We start from the raw sequence: 21331 nt of genomic DNA on the forward strand, positions 1-21331 counted from the left end.
AATCAATAAACAAATAACTAGTGAGAAAATAACTCAATAAAGGAAAAAGATTGTTTTACCTTGGGATTTCTAAGATTTCCAATGGGACCATTTATTGGCTCACCTACCTACTTTTCGTGTGTGTGTGTGTGTGTGTGTGTGTGTGTGTGTGTGTGTGTGCATTTTGTTTGTTTGTTTGTTTTTAAGTAATCCTCTCTCTCCTTTGGGCTTCCAAGGACTGGAAGGTTTGAACAATCTTTCATTTAATTTCATATTTACGTACTTTCTTGTTTCAGAATAAACCATAATAACTTTCAAAGTTCAGTTCAATCTTAAAAACAAAATATAAATAAAAACTTCTAAGAAATCTAAGTGATGTTATGATATGCAGGAAGTTATCACTATCTCTCCAGCCCTGGTTGAAAAAAAAAACAAGTCCTTGGGAAGATTTAGTCTGAATACTGATGCATCCCCAGGGGGAAGAAAGGAAGCCTTATCCAGTGTAGCGCTCAGATGCAGATTAGTGCCCCTGAAGAGAACTAAAACATCAATTGTTAGAGAAAAAAATGTTAAAATGAGGCAGAAACCTACAGAATGTGTTTTGTCAAAATGGAGAACAAAGAGCTAAGGAAGCTGTGCATTCCTGTCTGAAATACACACTGAGGAAGACAGTTTTCCTTAAGAGAAGAGAAGTAAGAAACGGCATGACACCAAAGCATTCAAATAGCTCCAAAAAAGCCCACCGGTGACAAGAGCCGGAGCAGAGCCTTCAGCACAGACAATGCGAAGAGAGCCTCACTCTGCTGCTCTTCAATGCTGAAAAAAAAGAAAATGACATTTAATTAAGAGTTGCCTCCCTTCCAGGTACTTATGACATTGGAATAAGCGTGGACATAAGGCACTAAAGCTGACATCAATATAGTTCACCCATGAAGTCATTTTCTTAAGATTTACAGCCCACTGTAAGAGGAAAGTGAAAATTCATGACAGCTTTCCATCTGGCAAGCCAGATCATTAGTATTCACACTGATAGCAGAAATGATTTAAATTTCATAATCTAAGTGAAGGTGTGCATCAAAAATTTCTTCTAAAATATGTCTAATAGCTCTAACTGATTTCTTTATTAGCCTCTGCCTATGAGAAAAAAAAAACTGTCAGATAGCAATGAAGAAGTCATCAAATGTTAATTTGGGTCTATTCCACAGATAGAAATTCATGATATATAGTGGCAGCATGGAGGTTGAAACCCCCACGCAAGCTTCTCTGGAAGAGATGTAGTAAACTAAGTAGACTTCATTGCTTCTAAAATGAAAGCTGATTGCCTTGTTTGAGCTGGTTACAGCAGGCATTTCCAGTCATAACGATGATTATTTATTAAATACCAATTGCTATTTTGGGGCAATGGAGGAAGGAGAAAGTGCAGCCATTGGCACGTGTTGTTCTGGGCTGATGAATAAATCCTGTTAACAGAGAGGAAGAAATAAGTGTAAATCTCCCAGCACAGGAGAACAACTGTGCCATCCATTTTTCTGAATTAAAGTGCACTGTCACTGCAAAATGCCCTCGTGTTGTCAGAACAGAACTGTAGACGAAGATAAACCCTTGAAAGCATGGATAGAGAAATGTTTAAAACAAAAAGAAATGTGACTTGAAAACAAGCATAAGACCCGTACTACCCTTATCCAGCAGTGAGCACCACTTTAAAAATATGCCTAATTTTAAAAGAGGTTAATACAGTCCCAGAGGTTCTTGTACAATGCTGCAGAAATAAAGAAAAGAGCAAGAGTACCAGTTCAGAGGACAGGCTGAAATTAAATTTAGCTGTAGCACATTTTCACTAGGTGACCTTGAACAAGCTATTTCTCCTCTCTAGTATGCTACTCCCCCAGCTAGAACATACCTAGGTCTATGAGGTTGTTAAGATTCAAAGTGGGATGCTATATAGGAAGCTCCCAGAACAAAGAATTCTTAGGTATGCAAATATTATGGGCATTCTACAGAAGTGAAAATAGAGAGGATTTTGTGTTTCTTCTAGACCCCCACACCCATGAACTTGGCTGTAGGAACGGAAGGAACAAGATATGACAGAAAGTACTGTTAGTGTCCAGCATTGACCCATCCCGTCTCTACTAAGGAACAGCAAATTATGCAGATTGCTTACATCAAGTGTCCCTGGTTAAATAGAGCCTTCCATAATCCTGGATCAATAACTAAAATTGGTTTCACATTGGGCATACATGATCCTAAAATGTGCTATCTGCCAAATATTTCTGATCTTCTCTCCTCTGTACACAGGTCAGCCTGCATTACTAGGGCTTCCCTAGGTTACAATGGGATCATGTCATTAGCTATAATTAATTCATCAGGAATGTGAGTAATATTGGGATTGAAAGACCATGGGGCCTAATGACAGGCCCTGGCTGTCATTTAAGGTCCTGGCTGCTTTCTCATTCTGAAAGGGTAGACAAAGGCCTAGGCCAATTATCAATAGACATGGCAAATGCCATGAATATGGGGTTGCAACAACCATGCCTCACAGCCAACCAATGGACTGAGAATAGGGTTCCCAATGGAGCAGCTAGAGAGAGGACCCAAGGAGCTAAAGAAGTTTGCAGCTCCACAGGAGAAACTATAATATGTACCAACAAGTACCCCCCAGAGCTCCCAGGGATGAAACCACCAACCAAAGAGTACACATGGAGGGACCCACGGTTCCAGCTACATATGTAGCAGAAGATGACCATTTCAGACATCAATGAGAGGAGAGGCCACTGATCCTGTGAAGGCTCGATTTCCGGAATAGGAGAATACAAGTCAGGAAATTGGGGGTGGGGGAGGGGCAGTGAGGAGAGGGAGGGGGATGGGATAGGGGGTTTTCAGTGGGGTAATGTGGAAAAAGGTTAACATTTGAAATGTAAATAAAGCAAATATCTAATAAAAATTTAAAAAAAATAAAGAATATGGGGTTGCTACAAGCCTCTCACATTTGAAAACAGCTAGTTCTCACATCAGGCATTGAACTATGCTAACCAGGCACCTTTTACAGTGACACAGATAAATGAATAAGAGACAAAGAGAAAGATGCCTCCATTATTCCAAATATTTGTGCAATAGTGCAACACTCACTTGTACCTGAAAAGGTTATCAAAGTAGACCTCAGAGGGGACTCAATGCTTTAACTGAGTCATGGTCTTCAAATACTTCAGTGGCTTATCAAACCAATGGAAGGAGAGGCCGTAGAAACCATCTCTAACAGAAAGAAGATTGAAAAGGCACAATGTGGCAAAAGGTTAGTATTCTTTTGGGTCTTTTCTTGAGAGGCAAACAAATGAGACCTAAAATGAAGTTTGGATGTTTTCTAGAAAGACAGAGGCTTTTCCATTGTAAATCTGTGTTTGGCAGTAAAATGCAGGACCCTCTGACAATTCCTAAGTCTCAGAAATAATAACATTACTTAAATAATTGAAGGCAATTGAATTCTTAGAGTATCAAATGACATAGAACTTGGCTGCTGGGGGCATGTGAGCAGCTCTTTTTATTCCATTCAGGAAAGGAAATCGTGAAGTTCATACCTACAAACTTAATCACTACCCATCTTTAATATTTCAATTCAGTATGTCACATACTTCCCAAGTCATCCTGACACACTGATAGTTCCTAACAGAGATCTTCAGCTGTGGGTCGAGGAGCCTTCTAAGGGCTTTACTAGACATTGGCATAGAAAAAAAAGTGTCAAGGAAGTGCAGCAGATAAAATAGATAACTTCATAAGGAAAAACAAAAAAAAAGCAGGAAACAATCCTGTACAATAAAATTACTTCTAGATTCTGATTTCAAGCTGTATTATAGAACAGTATTAATTAAAACTGAATGGCATTGATATAAAAACAGATAGGTTGATCAATGAAATGGAATCGAAGACATGGAAAGAAACCCACATACTCTATATAGACACTGGACTTTTGACAAAGAAGTCAAAATCATACAGAGAAAAAAAATGAAATCATCTTCAGTAACTGGTCCTTGTTTAACTGGATATCTATCTGTATGTAGAAGAATACAAATAAATCTATATTTTTCACCTTGCACCTTGCACAAAACTCAAGTCCAAGTAAATCAAAGAACTCAAGTATAAAATCAGACATACTAATCTAAAAGAAGAGAAAGATAGCTCGGGCACTAAGATCAACAAATAATAAATAGGACCTCATAAAACTAAAAAGTTTCTGCAAAGCTAAGGACACCATCAATAGGGCAAAACAGCAGGCTATAGGATGGGAAAAAATTGTCACCAGCTCTATCCAACTGAGAACTAATACCCAAAAATAAATCAAGAACTCAAGAAATTAGGCACCAACAAACCAATAACCCAATTAAAAAATGGAATACAGAGCTAAACAGAGAATTCTCAACAGAAGCATCTTGAGAAGCCAAGAAGTACTGAAAGAATGTTCAACGTCCTTACTCATTAGGGAAATGCAAATGAAAATGACCCTGAAATTCTATCTTACACCAGTCAGAATGGCTAAGACCAAAAAGTCAAGTGACAGCCGTACTGGTGAGGAAGTGGAGCAAGGGGAACACTCCTCCATTGCTGATGTGAGTCAAACTTGTGCAACTACTTTGGAAATCAAGTTGGCAGTTCCTCAGATAATTAGGAATAGTTCTACCCCAAGACACAGCAATACCACTCCTGGGCATGTAGTCAAAAGATGACCCACTCTGCCACAGGGACACCTGCTCAACTATGTTCATATCTGCTTTATTCATAATATCCAGAAATGGGAAGCAATATAGATGTCCCTCAACTGAAGAATGGATAAGGGAAATGTGGTACATTTGCACAATTGAATACTGTTCAGCTACTAAAAACAAAGGCATCACAAAATCTGCAGGCAAATGGAAGGAAATAAAAAATATCCTGAGTGAGGTAAGCCAGACCTAGACAACATGTATGGTATGTACTCACTGATAAGTGGACATTAGCCATAAAATATAGGATAACCATGTTACAATCCACAGACCCAAAGAAACAAAGAAATAAGGAGGTCCCAAGGGAGGATACATGAATCTCATTCAGGAGGGGAAATAAGATAGACCTTGGAGGTGGATAGATGGAGGAAACTTGGTGAGAGAACGGACGAGGAAGTGAACTTGGGTGGGGAACAGGGATGGAGAGAAGGGGGGTTGGAGAGGGCTGGAAGACAGAAGAGAAATTGCTGGCAGGCATATCTGGGACTAGCTGGAGACCTGGGACAGGGGAGGCTCCTGGGAATTTATGGAGGTGACCCTAGCTGAGACTCCTACTAGCAGTGGATTTGGAGAGTGAAGTGGCCACTCCTGTAGCCAGTGGACTGTAGGACTCCCAGTGGAGGGATGGTTATGGGCTTATGTTTTTTTCAAAACCTACTTTGGTAAGTGTACTTAAATGCTTTAACTATCCTTCTAGCCCACTACACACCATAAAGAGTGGAAAGGTTAATAGGAAAATAGAGGATGTGGACCTGTTTAGAAATAGTTCTATAGTTCTATCGTATGTGTTTGAAAGTAATCACACAGTGGAGACGGGACAGAAAAATCCACACCTTCTAACTTTCTTTTTAAATTAAACTTCATGGTACTCTTCCTGAGGAAAGGTAGAACATATGAGGCCAGTATATGTTGATTGACATGTCAGGTTCTCAAGAGAAAAATACTGAGGGAGTTGAGAAAGCACAAGCCCAGAGCGAGAGAGTTGGCCTCCAAAAGAAAAGTCATGAACTTGTCCACTAGGATTTTCCAAAATACAATCCTCAAGGACGCCTCCTACAGGAATTTTCCAAGAAGCTATGAAATGTACTGTTGACTATACAGCGCATTATACAACATACAATCACACTCTCACAATTAATTTATAGAATGTTCAGAGAAGCATAAGCCGTTTCCCTACCAGTAAGCAGGCTAGAAGAAGCCAACAATTATACAGCATTCTTATTAGAAATACAAAGAGAACCATACAAAGAATCAACGAATGCAGGTTGGATGCTGAAAAAGCATTTGACAAAACTCAGCATCCTTTCATGCTTAAAGTCTTGGAAAGAACAGGAATTCAAGGCCCATACCTAAACATAGTAAAAGCAATATACAGCAAACCGGTAGCCAGCATCAAACTAAATGGAGAGAAACTTGAAGCAATCCCACTAAAATCAGGGACTAGACAGGGCTGCCCCCTTTCTCCCTATCTTTTCAATATTGTACTTGAGGTACTAGCTCGGGCAATTCGACAGCATAAGGATGTCAAAGGGATACAAATTGGAAAGGAAGAAGTCAAACTATCATTATTTGCAGATGACATGATAGTCTACCTAAGTGACCCAAAAAACTCCACTAGAGAACTCCTACAGCTGATAAACAACTTCAGCAAAGTGGCAGGTTATAAAATCAACACAAGCAAATCAGTGGCCTTCCTATACTCAAAGGATAAGCAGGCTGAGAAAGAAATTAGGGAAATGACCCCCTTCACAATAGCCACAAACAGTATAAAGTATCTTGGGGTGACTCTTACCAAACATGTGGAGCTGGTTCTTTGAGAAAATCAACAAGATAGATAAACCCTTAGCCAGACTTACCAAAGGGAACAGAGAAAGTATCCAAATTAACAAAATTAGAAATGAAAAGGGGTATTATAAAAAGGGCTGCTATGAACATAGTGGAGCATATATACTTATTACATGCTGGGGAATCCTCTGGGTATATGTCCAGGAGTGGTATAGCAGGATCTTTTGGAAGTGACATGCCCAGTTTTCTGAGGAACCGCCAGACTGATTTATAGAGTGGTTGTATCAATTTGCAACCCCACCAGCAGTGGAGGAGTGTTTCTCTTTCTCCACATCCTAGCCAACACCTCACTCCCCGAAAGTCACATAAGCCCCCTTCCCTCCCCCTGTTCTCCCACCCACCCCTTCCCACTTCCCTGTTCTGGTTTTGCCTTATACTGCTACACTGAGTCTTTCCAGAACCAGGGGCCACTCCTCCATTCTTCTTGTACCTCATTTGATGTGTGGATTATGTTTTGGGTATTCCAGTTTTCCAGGTTAATATCCACTTATTAGTGAGTGCATACCATGACTGATCTTCAGAGACTGGGTACCTCACTTAGTATGATGTTCTCCAGCTGCATCCATTTGCCTAAGAATTTCAAGAATTCATTGTTTTTTCTAATGGCTAAATAGTACTCCATTGTGTATATATACCACATTTTTTGCATCCATTCTTCTGTTGAGGACAGGGGGAAAGTTCCTGAACAGAACACCAATAGCATATGCTCTAAGATCAAGAATTGACAAATGGGACCTCATAAAATTACAAAGTTTCTGTAAAGCAAAGGACACCATCAAAAGGACTAATCGGCAACCAACAAATTGGGAAAAGATCTTCACCAACCCTACACCAGATAGAGGGCTAATATCCAATATATACAAAGAACTCAAGAAGTTAGACCCCAGGAAAGCAACCTATTAAAATATGGGGTACAGAGTTAAACAAAGAATTTTCACCTGAAGAACTTCAGATGGCGGAGAAACATCTTTTAAAAAATGCTCAACTTCATTAGTCATCAGGGAAAGGCAAATCAAAACAACCCTGAGATTTCACCTTACACCAGTCAGAATGGCTAAGATTAAAAACTCAGGAGACAGCAGGTGTTGGCGAAGATGTGGAGAAAGAGAAACACTCCTCCACTGCTGGTGGGGTTGCAAACTGGTACAACCACTCTGGAAATCAGTCTGACGGTTCCTCAGAAAACTGGTCACATAACTTCTGAAAGATCCTGCTATACCACTCCTGGGCATATACCCAGAGGATTCCCCAGCATGTAATAAGGATATATGCTCCACTATGTTCATAGCAGCCCTATTTATAATAGCCAGAAGCTGGAAAGAACCCAGGTATCCCTCAACAGAAGAATGGATGCAAAAAATGTGGTATGTATACACAATGGAGTACTATTCAGCCATTAGAATCAATGAATTCATGAAATTCTTAGGCAAATGGATGGAGCTGGAGATCATGCTAAGTGAGGTAACCCAGTCTCAAAAGATCAATCATGGTATGCACTCACTAATAAGTGGATATTAGCCTGGAAAACTAAAATACCCAAAACATAATCCACACATCAAGTGAGGTACAAGAAGAACAGAGGAGTGGCCCCTGGTTCTGGAAAGACTCAGTGTAGCAGTATAAGGCAAAACCAGAACAGGGAAGTGGGATGAGGTGGGTGGGAGAACAGGGGGAAGGAAGGGGGCTTATGTGACTTTCAGGGAGTGGGGGGCCAGAAAAGGGGAAATCATTTGAAATGTAAATAAAAAATATATCAAATAAAAAAACAATAAAAAAAGAAAACATTCTAGGAACTTCGTATTCATATATGTGGTCTATGGTAAATAAGTAAATACATATATAATAAGCAAGCTTAAATGCATTCCCTTGCATTTATTTCATTTTATTCATATTATTTTACTTTTATTTTTCACTTGTATTTGTTCATACTCTTTTTTTATTAGCCCCACTAGATATATGACAGAAAGCAAGCATCAGTAAGCTTAAGGAACATGCGCTCATTTCATGTAAGAAACAAATGATGGAATTCAACTTGTCTGTCTGGTTCCAAAAAAAGTCATACTAAGCACTATGTCATATAAAAGCTCCCGACTCTCGTTGCTGAAATTACAAGCAGCAATTTTAACTCAGTGGGGCTTTATAAAGAGCACATTCCCCATGTGTCACAGTAACACTTCTGTTTAGGGACATAAAACTGACAAGGTTCTGACAATGAACTCCACTCAGCCAGCCCCTTTAACAGCTACCAGTGTCTTGCTATGTGCTAGTTGACAGAGCATGTAAAGGACTTTATGAGGTCTTTATTGACCTGTTAATGTCAATCTGAGCGCTAATGGGCTAGTACAGTATCCTCAGAGCAACTGCAGAAACCTGAATCCAGTGGCAGTCACCTGGACTAACTCAGAAATGTAGTTAACCTGGGATGGCTGCCATCAGACAAATGAGGGTTTGGCTGGTTCATCTTCCTAGGGCAACAACACAGATTTAGCAGGGCTCTAGGGAATGATGTTCCCCTTTTCAAGAAGCCGACAACTCTCTTACAAGAGTGCTTGAAATTACGAGGTGAATGTGTATCACATCAGGGAAGATATAGGTCCTTCTTCAAATGTGCTTTCTCAACACCTGCTACTTTAAACTGAGAGGAAGAAAAAGTCTCGCAAAATTATTTGGGAGAATGAAAAATGTTACAGCATTATGAGTCCTACTCCAATGGTAAATAACCAAGCCTTTATTGGATGGATGTAATTAGAAACAGCTTGGGTACAGCTGTTTCCATCCTTCTGGCTTCCAACAGTTACTGGACCATTCTGCAGCCATTGGCACTAAAACCCATCAGTTCCATCCTGGTGCACCCAGCTGACCTCTTTCTCTGAAAGGATGGACCTGACCATGAAGATTGCTCAAAAGTCCAAAATGAGACCCCGAATCTCAAAGGTACTTTAAAGTGTGAACTTTCAGGGACACCTCTCTTAGATGCTGCCTGACAATTAGTAACTGTTCCAGGTGTGTGTGTGTGTGTGTGTGTGTATGTGTGTGTGTGTGTATGTGTGTATGTGTATGTGTGTCTGTGTGTGTGTATGTGTGTGTATGTGTGTATGTGTGTGTGTGTATGTGTGTATGTGTCTGTGTGTATGTGTGTGTGTATGTGTGTGTGTATGTGTGTATGTGTGTGTGTGTGTGTATGTGTGTGTGTGTGTGTGTGTGTGTGTGTGTGTGTGTGTGTGTGTGTATGTTAAGAGACACTTGAAAAAATATTCCCAGAGTAAGTCTGGCCCCATGGAACAGATTTTGCTTATCCTAGAGTCAGAAAGAATTCAAGAATAGTGTCCATTATCAATTTTATTTTTTGAAGGAAAATATACGGAGACATTTATATAGCATTGAAAGAGGCTTTCTGGTCAGGCGCAGAAAGACAAATACTAGATAATCTCACTTATACACAAAATCTAAAATATTATAAACTTATGGAAGCAGAGGCTAGAATAGTGGTCAGTACAATTTCAGAGTACAAAATGGAGATTGGGGGATGTTGTATACATTCATAAATATATGTATATATACATAAACCTGAAACAAAAAAAGGATCGTGTGTAGCTACACAAAGCCCTTTTTTGTTTTTCAGTCATACTTGATTATTTTAGGAATATGTGAAACTAGGAAAATGTAAAATTATAAAAATGTAGATGTGTTCCTAATACTATAAATATAGCAACATGATATAGTGATTGGAGATCACATAGTGCCTTTAGTGGGACAGTTAATGTGTTGAGACTATTTTTACTTGATATGGTGAATCATTCCTGAAAATCTCAACACTCCAGAGGCAGAGTTAGGAGGATCATCATAAATTCAAGGCCAGCCAAATCTGCATCATGGGCTTCAGGTCAGCCAGGGAAACACAGCAAAAGCCAAAACCCTGTTGAAAACAAAAAAACAAAACAACAACAAAAACAAAAACCCTCTGTGCCCCTGGTAAGCCCCTTATATGTTGTCTTTACAGGGCCATGACTACACTTCAGGCTACTCTGCTTTGCGCAACCTTAATACAGCAAGCCCCAAATTCTTCAAGTCAGGAGGTCTCACTGGAGCCTCAAGATAGCTAATATTGCCAGTGTGATAGGATCTAGAAGAAAACTCTCTAGACATGGCTGTGTGGGAGGTTTTTGATTAGGTAATTAAAGTAGGAAGAGCCACCCTAAAATAGATGAATAGATGGTACTATTATGTAGGCAATGGTCAAGTACTGAATCAACATGAAAACATAAAAATAAACACCAACACCTCTCTCTCTCCTCTCTCTCTCTCTCTCTCTCTCTCTCTCTCTCTCTCTCTCTCTCTCTCTCTCTCTCTCTCTCTCTTTCTCTCTTTCTCTCCCCCCCCTTCCTAACTACAGATGTACTGTGACCACAAAGCATATCGTTAGGGGCCATCATCAAGTCCTACTACTGAAATCTCCAGTTGTATCAGTGTCACTATCCCTCATGCCATCTATGCTCCGTGTAAGCTTTGAACACTGAGTCTCCCACCTCTTGGTTCCTTCTCTGCTCTCTCCTATATTCAAAATGCTTTTCAGTGGCTCCTTAAATCAGTAGACATTCCAAACCTCTCCCTTAAACAATCTCCATTGTAGACACATGGCCATTTCTTCATTGTGTTCTGTGTAATTACTTGTAAGAATGTATAGATTAACATTCTTATTATCTTTATCTAAATATAATAATCACCATAAAGACAGGTTCCCTGCGTATTATGATCAGTATTTGTTTCTCTGAATGAAAAAGACACAGTCAATTGCTTATCCTCCTTAACCTCTCATATTCTAACAGGTTCAATTCACATCTATACAATGGAGTTGAGTACATTTCTCAAGGCAGGCATCTTGTAAGACAAGCTTTGCAGTACCTAGCTCTATCCCATTCATCCACTTGACAGTTTAAACATGAAGGGTCAATCTTGTTCAATGCACTCATGACTCTTGCAATAGCATCACACTCTCTCTAGTGATGACCCATAATCCTCTACTCACCTAGTTTTTCTTGTTCTTTTGAACAGAGTTTGCTTTATTCAGTTGCTTTGCACTCTGTCTCTACTGCTCAAACCAAGACCTTCAGTAAGACACATTAGCAAATTATCGCTGTGTGGACTCCCTCAGTAAGCATCATCATGCTGAATTCTTGAACTGTGTTGTTTCACTAACCTGCAGGATTGTGCAGTGCCATCTCCAAACAGCATCTAGCCAGACTCTCACGATCCTGTCATGGTGCATGCAGCATTTATGTATGAGTCTAAATTTAGACAGTAACAGAAATTCATTACCACTGGTTCCTTGTTTTTATTTGTCTTCTGGATCTCTAATGATACTGTTGTCACTTGCAATAAGGTTTGAAATTGCTAGAATTCTGTGTCTTTCTTCAGCTAGGGTTACAGCATAGTAGCTGATCCTATTCGTGTCCAGCATACATAATAATACATGAATGACATTTTCACACTTAATCCCAACTCTGTACCATAAACAAAATGTGGCACTGGATCTGATTCTGGTCTAACCTCCAAACATAGGCTCATTCTTATGATCCACAGAGTTGCAGCATTGACTTTAGAGCTGACATTCTAGGCTATGTATAATAAAGAGGCAAAGGTGTACATGGCCTTCCTCATTGCTTTTCTTTGCTCCTCTATACTAGACACCAAACTGCATTCTTCAGATACCATAAATAAATAAATAAATAAATAAATAAATAAATAAATAAGTAAATAAATAAATAAGTAAATAAATAAATAAATAAAATACTTGATCTCCAAAGTCTCAGTTGCTCTCTCGGCCTTTCCTACCTTGATCTAGAAATCTCCTTGCTAAAAACATCCAGAGGCCTTGTAAAAATCACATTTGCTAAGACTTCCCCATTTAGTAGTATACCCTTGACTTTCTAAACCAGTCGCATTCATAGGAAGCAGAAGGGTTCCTCTACTGAGTTCCTAGGTGCTTCTAGAGCTACCATGACAAAAGAAGTTAGGAATCTAAACTGCTTTAATCTAAAGGCCAAATTATAGATAAATTCACTTCCTTAATACATTACTAGAAGAAATTTCTAAGGACATTCTAAAGAACTACTGGAAAAAATTTTTCAAATCTTTTGCTTTTATGATTAACAAATCAGAACCATTGTGTGAGTTTGGGACTCTAAGGGCTAGTGTTCAAACCATACTCAGAATTTAATAAATTGTCTGCTACATGAAAGGCAGCAATATTCTCTGTTTCTGTCTGAATTCTATGTTTTCACCTGAGCTTCTTCCTGTGTATGTAAGGAATTCATAGTTCAAAAGATGTCAAATTGACTTTACTAGTAAACAAATTAACCAAATATCTCCTTGATAGTTTTATAAATATATATATACATATATATATGCACATGTATATGCATACATACCACATACACTTATATAGATACATGTATACACAAAAACACACATGCAAATATAACTGTACATATGCAGACATACACATACACAACACACACACATTTGCATACCTTCTGGAAATGTTTTCCAGATAGCAGCTCTCATGGCAATTCAAACACAATATTTTTTTCACTACAAAACAATGACAGTCAAGAAAAAAATAGTAATTTTATTCTTTCTTTAGGTATCTTGTGAAACTTCTCTGGTTGGTGAGAGTGATAAGAGTTTGGGCTTCCAAAGTCTACGGCCCAGTTTCTCTGTGTTCCTTTAAAACAACTTGTGTCAAAAAATATTTCATCCTAATCTTCTTTCTTATATTAAATCCTCACTGATATTTTTCTATAGAGAAACCCAGAAATACAGCTCAGAGACCATGGGTAAAGAAGCCCACTTATACACTCCTATCAGAGGTTTTTAAACTAAGAGGATTTCTTCAAAGCACATCCTCAGAGTCTTTTAGTTATGCAATGTACCAAGGGAAAGAAAATGTGCCAGAATTCTCTCTTCTCAGAGCACTTGTCCCTTCCGCTTCTTGCCGCACCCTGTAGCCGTGGTGCCATCTGTTAATTCACTATTAATTATTTAACTTTTCCTTTGGGGTTGTTAATTGTTGTTAATCTGCCTTCAAAACAGGTTAAAGTCATGCAAGAAAATGAGCAACAGAGGCCAGGCAATACATCTCACCAGCTTGTCATTATCATAGCTCTTCCATGGATTTCAATTAAACAATAACTTCAGGATTTGCCTTTTAAAAGACTAAGTAATATTGGGCGTATAAAGAGAGTCTTTCATCAGCTTTCCATGACAAATGTGACTCCCTCGACATCCTTTGTATATAGCTAGATCTATGAACAAAAATGGAATACTTATCACGTTTCTATGCAATGGCTATTTACATTAGGGTGAAATGTTTAAGAAGGTCATTGTTTTGTTGATTTTTCATAAGTGAAATGGTAACTGTTTCACCCCAGATGGGTAGTGAGGATCCAATAGTTAACAGAAAAGGATGAAAACAGAAACAAGAGCTAGGCAATTTCTTTTAAAATCTTAATTTGTGGGATTTGAGCCTATCTTCCCCTCCCCCAACTCTATTATAAGCCTGAACTAATACACATGGTGTGGTTTGGCATTGTCCAAAAGGCTTCCCCCAAACTCAGTTCTAGATCACTCTCTCTCACTCTGTAGGTATGTCTCCACATGTATCTATATTTTTCATTGTGTCTGTGCCTTAAATCTTCACTTATACATCTCTCTAGAAAGGTATTTACTAGAAGGTTCTTCCAGGGATTTGTGACAACTTATCAAAAGCCAACATTATCATATCTGTTTTCCAATAAATTCTAACTATTCTAACTATTTCCAGGTAAGGGCATGGACTTTTTAAAATTAGCATTAAAAAATAATCTTTTCTCTTGTTCCATCCCATTGTCTACATATGGTCTCCAAATACTACAGGCTTTCAGAAATATGGCACTTCTTAATTTTTTGGTTCTAAGTCAGCAGCACAGCTATATAGTATATTAAGCCCAGTTGTTATGTTCTGTTCCAACCAATAACCACCAAACTATGCTTATCCATATGACTTGTCAGACAAATGAAAGCCATGCACATGATTGCCCTCTCACGGAGAACTCTTCTTCCCATTTGTCCCAGATTCCTGAGTTCCCTTGTTCAATCTTTTCTACAAGACCAAGTAAAAGCATTTTCCAACACTTGCAGTGGCATTGAGACCCTTGACTTTTCAGTAGAGTTCTGAGATCAAGAGTTGCCTGTCCCAACAAGTAGGATTATATACTGTCACATCTCTCTACTTCCCAATACGCACATCCTTCAGTACGAAAGCCAGACTTTGGAAATCATGCCAGAGGAATGGGAATAAGACTTTCCTAAAAATACCCTGGCTGCCTGGTCCTGACAAACATCTCACATGATAGTCCACTCCTTTTGTGGTCATACTGCAAGCCAAAACTACACTTAAAGTGTAGTTAAAAGATAAAGGAGGGAGACAGCTTATGGGACTTTAGGGGGGTGGGGAGGAACCAGGAAAGGGGAAATCATTTGAAATGTAAATAAAGAATATATGTAATAAAAAAAGAGGAACAAAAGATAAAGGAAATGTACTTGCCAATATTAGGCTGGGGTGGCAGTACGGAATACACATACACGGACACATGGGGGGTAGGGAGACAAGGGATGGAGGGAGGGAAGGAGAAGGAATAGAGTTCTGAGATCAAGACTTGCCTTTCCCAACAAGTACAATTATATACTGTCACCTCTCTCTACTTCCCAATATGCACATCCTTCAGTAAGAAAGCCAGACTTTGAAAACACCAAAGGAGGAATTGTATCTATATTCTTGCTACATGGCCGGTAAGGTAAATCTGAAGAATGAGGCAGGCTGTCAAAGTTAATCTGGAACAAGCAATGACAGGGATAGATGGAGTAAGGATGCCACAGGGTGAGCTTTCAGACAAATGACTCTACTGAATCATTTCTAGGAAGGTTGGTTTTGGTCTCCAGTTTTTCCACACATGTGGAGCAGGCTGCTGATGTTTTATCATACTCATCATGTCTGCTCTACGAAGACTAATAAAACATCTGCAGAACTCACCCCATCTTGTAATTGAAATAATATGCCTGAGTTCTAAGCCTTCACAGTCAACCCTCTTCCAGTTCCCTTCAAACAGGATGATTGGTTTGGACTCTCCTAAATTTAGATTTCAAATCTCTCTGACCTTCAGTTCTTCTTGAGCACCAGGCTTAACAATATGTCGGTGTTCAGTTCCAGTGCTCAAAAATGATATGGGAACTCCAGCCAGCAGTCAACAGCTTTCCCTTATAAGTACCAAAGAGCCTCAATTCCCTAACCCAGCCACACTTTTGTAAACAGTTTGATCATTAAATCATCTTCAAAACACCGAGATTGTGTTGTCTGCCAAATGCATGGCCAAATGGAAGAATAAACTATTGAAACATTGTGATCTTTGTAGAGTTGGCCGCCATAAATTTGAAGACAAGTTTTAATCAGACAATTCTATTCAAAAACAAAAATGCAAGTAGTAAAATGATTAAAAAGTGGCTCAGACACATTTGTAATCTACTCCAAGATCAGATATAAATCTGAGAGGAAGCCAGAAGTCACACATGCTGGTTACAGATGCAGACTATTTGACAGGAGCTCTTCCATGCCCTGGAAATTCAGCTGCCAATGAGAGTCTAAATGTTTCAAAAAATAGACTAATATCAAAAATCAACAACTAATATCTTCTTTCTTACTTTAATTGCTAGTTCAAAGAACTAAAATACCCACAGCATAGTCACAGAAAGAACTGTTTGTAAAAACTGAGTTCTCTGGGTTGTTGAACCAAATCCAACTACAACCATGGCTGGAAAAGACTGTATATTCAACCAGAAATTGCATATTCTATCTACATTTCATTTTCCAGAGTTTCGGAAAGTCTTTTTCCCTAAAGACTCATCTTTGCAATTGACACCACAGATTGGCCTGTTTATATTATCTGCCATGAAAACAAAGCAGGTTTGACTTTTTCAAAATGCAGCACACTCCACACAGGGCTCAGGGATCTGCACTTCCAAACACATTGTGTCTCTGCCAAGCAGACATACCAGAAGCTATTCCCAGTGACACAGGGTAAAACTCTTTTTTAGCATGTAGTTAAAAAACCAAGCAATGAGTCAGTGGAAAGTACCCCCATCAAGTGGCTTTTATTCACACTTGTTCGATGCTCATACAAGCATTTATCTTAAAAGGATGTGTTCATTTGTTCCACCCACTAACATTTATACCTATTCACGCTACAATTAAATCCTGTTGAAATTTTATTTTCATAGCTATTATGAATCTTAATCATGTTTATGTATAAAGCCAGTTTAGACACTTCAAGCAGGTATATCTTACAGAATACAATACATCACTGTGAAAAGACAACAAAACACCTTCTATGCAAATAACTTCCACAATCTGGTCCCAAAGCAATATTCTACAGTAAAAGAATAAAAAGGCAAATGCTCAAATAGTCTTACCTTCAAGAAACAGTTAAATAACATATGTATATGTATATTGTATACGCATGCCTTCAACAGCGGGATAGACAAAGAAAAGTTAGACATTCATATAAAAGTAGTAGCCCATGTGAGAAGTGGTTCTCCATACACGGCTAATATTTAAATAAATGATACACAAAGTTGTAGGTTATCTTGTCAAGTCTCTATTGTGAGAACAGATATTCAGTGATGCTAGCTCAAGGAAACAAACAACAAGCATACTTGGAGGGATCCATAAAAATTAAATATAGTTGGGACTCTCTGGAAATTAGAAATATAAGGCATGACTTTCAGTTCTTGAAAGGTCTGTTTCTATCACAGTTAAATTTTCTGTTTTCACTGTTTCTCTCCCTAAATTTCTGTTCTTATTCCTGTTCCATGAACCACAATTAAAAAAAAAAAGTAACCACTGATCATGGTCCACACTCCTACTGTGTAACTTAGTCTATTCTCCCATATGATTGGCTACATCTGAAACAACAGGTGATTGGGAGGTAGGGTATGACAACATGTAAACTTCCACTGCAGCGAGTGGATGTGACTCCGTAGGTCCAACCAAATTCTGGAACATAAGCAAGAGGCCTAGTCATGATACTGGGCACAAGCCTGTCATCAACACTGTGATTCAAGAACAAGCGGGGCAGAAGGAATCATTGACATCCTTCCAGGCCCTCAATATTTTCCAATCATCAAAAGATAATAGGCAAGAAATATCAGTGTGTAAATGTGGCTAGCATTCTTTTGCATCCCCTTATCCACTCCAATAATCCATTTTACAGTACTAGCTATGTTCTTTTTCTTTAAATCAAAGTCTATGGTAAAGTCCTGCCACAATGGTAGGAAACTAGGAAATTTCTCTTCCACCAGAAAGGGAACAAACAAATAAACAAACCATGAAATAAAACATCTGGAATCACCCAGTGTCATGAAGACTTCTAGAAGTTGAAGTTGAAAAAGAGACTGGAAAAGTCTAAAAAAAAAAATTCAAGTGAAACAAAACAGGACTCTGTGCAGTATATATATATATATATATATATATATATATATATATATATATATATATATATATATATATATAGCTAGCTAGTAACATTTATTATTTTAAGTGATTTTCAAAAAAACCTCAAACTAAGTTCTTATTTAATAGTCTTTGGATGCTGAATTGTATTGGCATAGACATCACTGAGTATAAAGACATAGCACATGAGGGGGCCTAGTATGTCTGGATGCAGTTTATAACCTCTCATTTTATTCTAAATTCAGGAACACTTTTTTCTTACTTCAGGTATTTTATAAATTTCTAGACTGCACATTGAACCTATACCATTTATTTAGCCACTGCTCCACACTTCACAATAATACAGGCTTATTTATACTTTTCTTGATTCCCAGAAAGAAAAACAAGAGGAAAAATATGGAATCCAGCTACCATTTTCCTCAAGTTAATACTGTTGGGGTGGGGGTGGGGGGGTGGGGGGGAGTTATTCTTTGCCATGGAAGATTCGGATAATTTCTCTACCTGGGATCCTGAGGAATTCATCTGTCCATGCATCCTCAATACTAGGACTACAAGCAAAATCACACTCGGGTTTATATTACAAGAGATCCAGGTGTCAGACTCAGATCCTCATGATTATACAGTAAGCCCTTTGTACAACACTGACAGAGCTATAACCCAGCCTCAGACTCACTTTTAATTTAGATGGAACTCTACTGTCTTTGACAAACTAAAATGAATGAATAAATAATAAAACAAGTTAATTTAAAAAAAAAAAACCTCGTGTCTCATTTAATTCCCAGCCCCCTAGCTGATTGAGCTGTTGCCCCCTTTCTGATCCTCCCCATTTAATGTCCCTGAAATTTAATGATATCAAGTTCACTGCCATTTAAGCATCCCTTCATTCAATAGCTGGGGAAATTGTCATTGGTATGCAAACTGGTCTCAGGCAAGGAACATTACTCTTTAATCTCCTAATTTTAATTGGTATGCCATCATGCAGACTGGGCCTGATAATGGCTTAGTTTGTAGATTAAGACCAACAGACCTGAACTGTGTGTGCCATTAGTTACAAATAAAAGAACAAAAAACACCGAACAATGATAAAAGGGGCCATTCCAAATCAGAGGGAAGATGATTCCTCCTCATCTTCTCCAAGGTTCACGACCCTAATTCAGTGTCCATTTGTACCATGATTCGGATTAATGCTTTCTGCTTGGTCAGATAATTTCTGAACAGTTGGTAAATTGAAATGATTTGCTGTGCATATACCATTGTTCTTGCTGGCCCAGGGAATGTCCCTAAATGATTTGCTCACAAATGGCATTGCTTCCCCTGATAAAGCTGTTTCTTTTACTAGAAAGCTAATATTGCAAACAAAATAAAGGAACCTGCATGTGTTTTTCAATAGAATGCATTTACACAGTTTTCAGTGTCTTTTCATTCTCCAGTAAGTTAAGAATCTAAAATATATTAGTTTCCAAATAGATCTCACATGTGTCTGGTGCTTGTAAAGAAAATGGAAACTTCAATATTTAGAAGCAAATACGGTGGTAGGTAGATAGGCAGACAGACAGACAGACAGACAGACAGACAGACAGGGAAATATTAGGGCAATCTAATTAAGGTAAGTTCCTTCATCTCTCAGAAGAAGAAAATAAGACCAATAACCATGAACAAAAGAGCAGACACAAAGAAAGGAAAACCATATTACCCTTAAAAGAGAATGGAGGAAATACAGTACAATCCTGTGTTGGTGCCCATTGTGGGTTTCATGGTTCTTCTAAAGGCATACCAAAGCCTACTTGAGTGCCTATAAATATTGCCTTATATGAAAATAAACTCTTTGGAGGTGATCATGCTGATGTGATCATTCAGGTGAGTCATGATCTGATGTGACAGGTGTCCTTACAATAAGAAGAAATTTGGACGCAGAGATAGAGATGCACATTGACAAGGCTATGTGAAGACACACAGAAAGAAATGTCCAAGCGATCAGAGAAACACACCTACAAGCAGCTTACAAGCAGGCATCATTTGCTGGCATCTTGGTTTTGGGCTTCTAGCTCTAGAACTATGAGAAAATTTGTTATTTGTTATCCCTCTTGGCTTTGGTACTTTGTTACAACAGCTAGCTAACTAACATGGTGTCTGCCTGGTGCTGAACATATCACGGCCACCATTCTATCCTGTGCTGCCTCTTCTGCTAAAAGGTAGAGTTTTACAGAAGCTTGGAGGAAAATCCTGAAGCAATTACCTGCAGCTCCTGAAGTCCTTCATAAACCATCTTTTTGAATCTTTAAACAATCCCGAAGGTACCTGGCATCACCATTTCATGTCCAAAGGGAAAACTGGAGCTCTGGCACACTGAATATCTTTTCCCCAGAAGCAGAGCTAGAAATTAATAGAGCTGGGATTTGAGCCAACACCAAAGCACGCTACTATATGAAGCACTCTACTATATCACACTGCCTTTAATAATTTTTCAGGGTGAGTAAAACAAGGGAAAAATTCTGGGAAGATTAATGAAGTTTCTTCCAAATGACTGTGTCATTTTAAAGCTGAAATCACTGCAAATATGAATGGAGAGTTCTGGTGACTTAACAGGAGAGGCATCGTGACCTGGTGACAGGGAAGGTTGAGACTATCCACTAGAGTCTCTCTTCCTTCTGTGTTGGAGATATAAATGTTGCTGATATGCTGCAAAAAATAGTTCTGTTCCTGCCTGAACTGCAGAGATCCACCTTAGTAATAGGAAAAAATAAATTAAAAGGTCGGGTTTTTCAGGGATTAGCCTCTAATCAGATATCTGAACCCTTTGGGGATCTGACATTGTGGACAGGAAAATGGCCCATACAGTGCCCATATCTGTATGAAGCAATTGAAGGTCTCAGGTAAATGGTAGAAGGGGAAGATTGAGGGCCAAAAAGCACAGCATTCCCCTTTTCAAAATAGAAATGCCTCTTGATCTGCATAGGTTGCATGTTCTATGTCACGGGAGAGCCTCCAAAGGCCACCCGCCATGGGGAGATACCTATAGGCTGCTCTTCTTTCTTTAGCAACAATACTGATCATGAGCATTAGTCTGGAGGCCATGGAGACCAGTTGCTTTTTGGTTTATTTTATTTTTGTGTTGATTATGATAGCTTCAAACTCTTGTGCTTCTGACACATTCTTTAAAATAACAGGTAAGTATAAGAGAAGCAATTAACTTTCTATATACATGAAATAATGG

At 38.7% G+C, this 21331-nt stretch overlaps 1 pseudogene; it reads left to right on the top strand.

Annotated features, from left to right (window-relative positions):
• The first annotated feature begins 4499 nt into the window (after window positions 1–4499).
• Window positions 4500–21331, top strand: part of LOC127696757 (cofilin-1-like) — an 87833-nt pseudogene continuing 71001 nt past the window's right edge.

This window comes from Apodemus sylvaticus, chromosome 11 (genome assembly GCF_947179515.1).
Source record: "Apodemus sylvaticus chromosome 11, mApoSyl1.1, whole genome shotgun sequence".
Taxonomy (NCBI): domain Eukaryota; kingdom Metazoa; phylum Chordata; class Mammalia; order Rodentia; family Muridae; genus Apodemus; species Apodemus sylvaticus.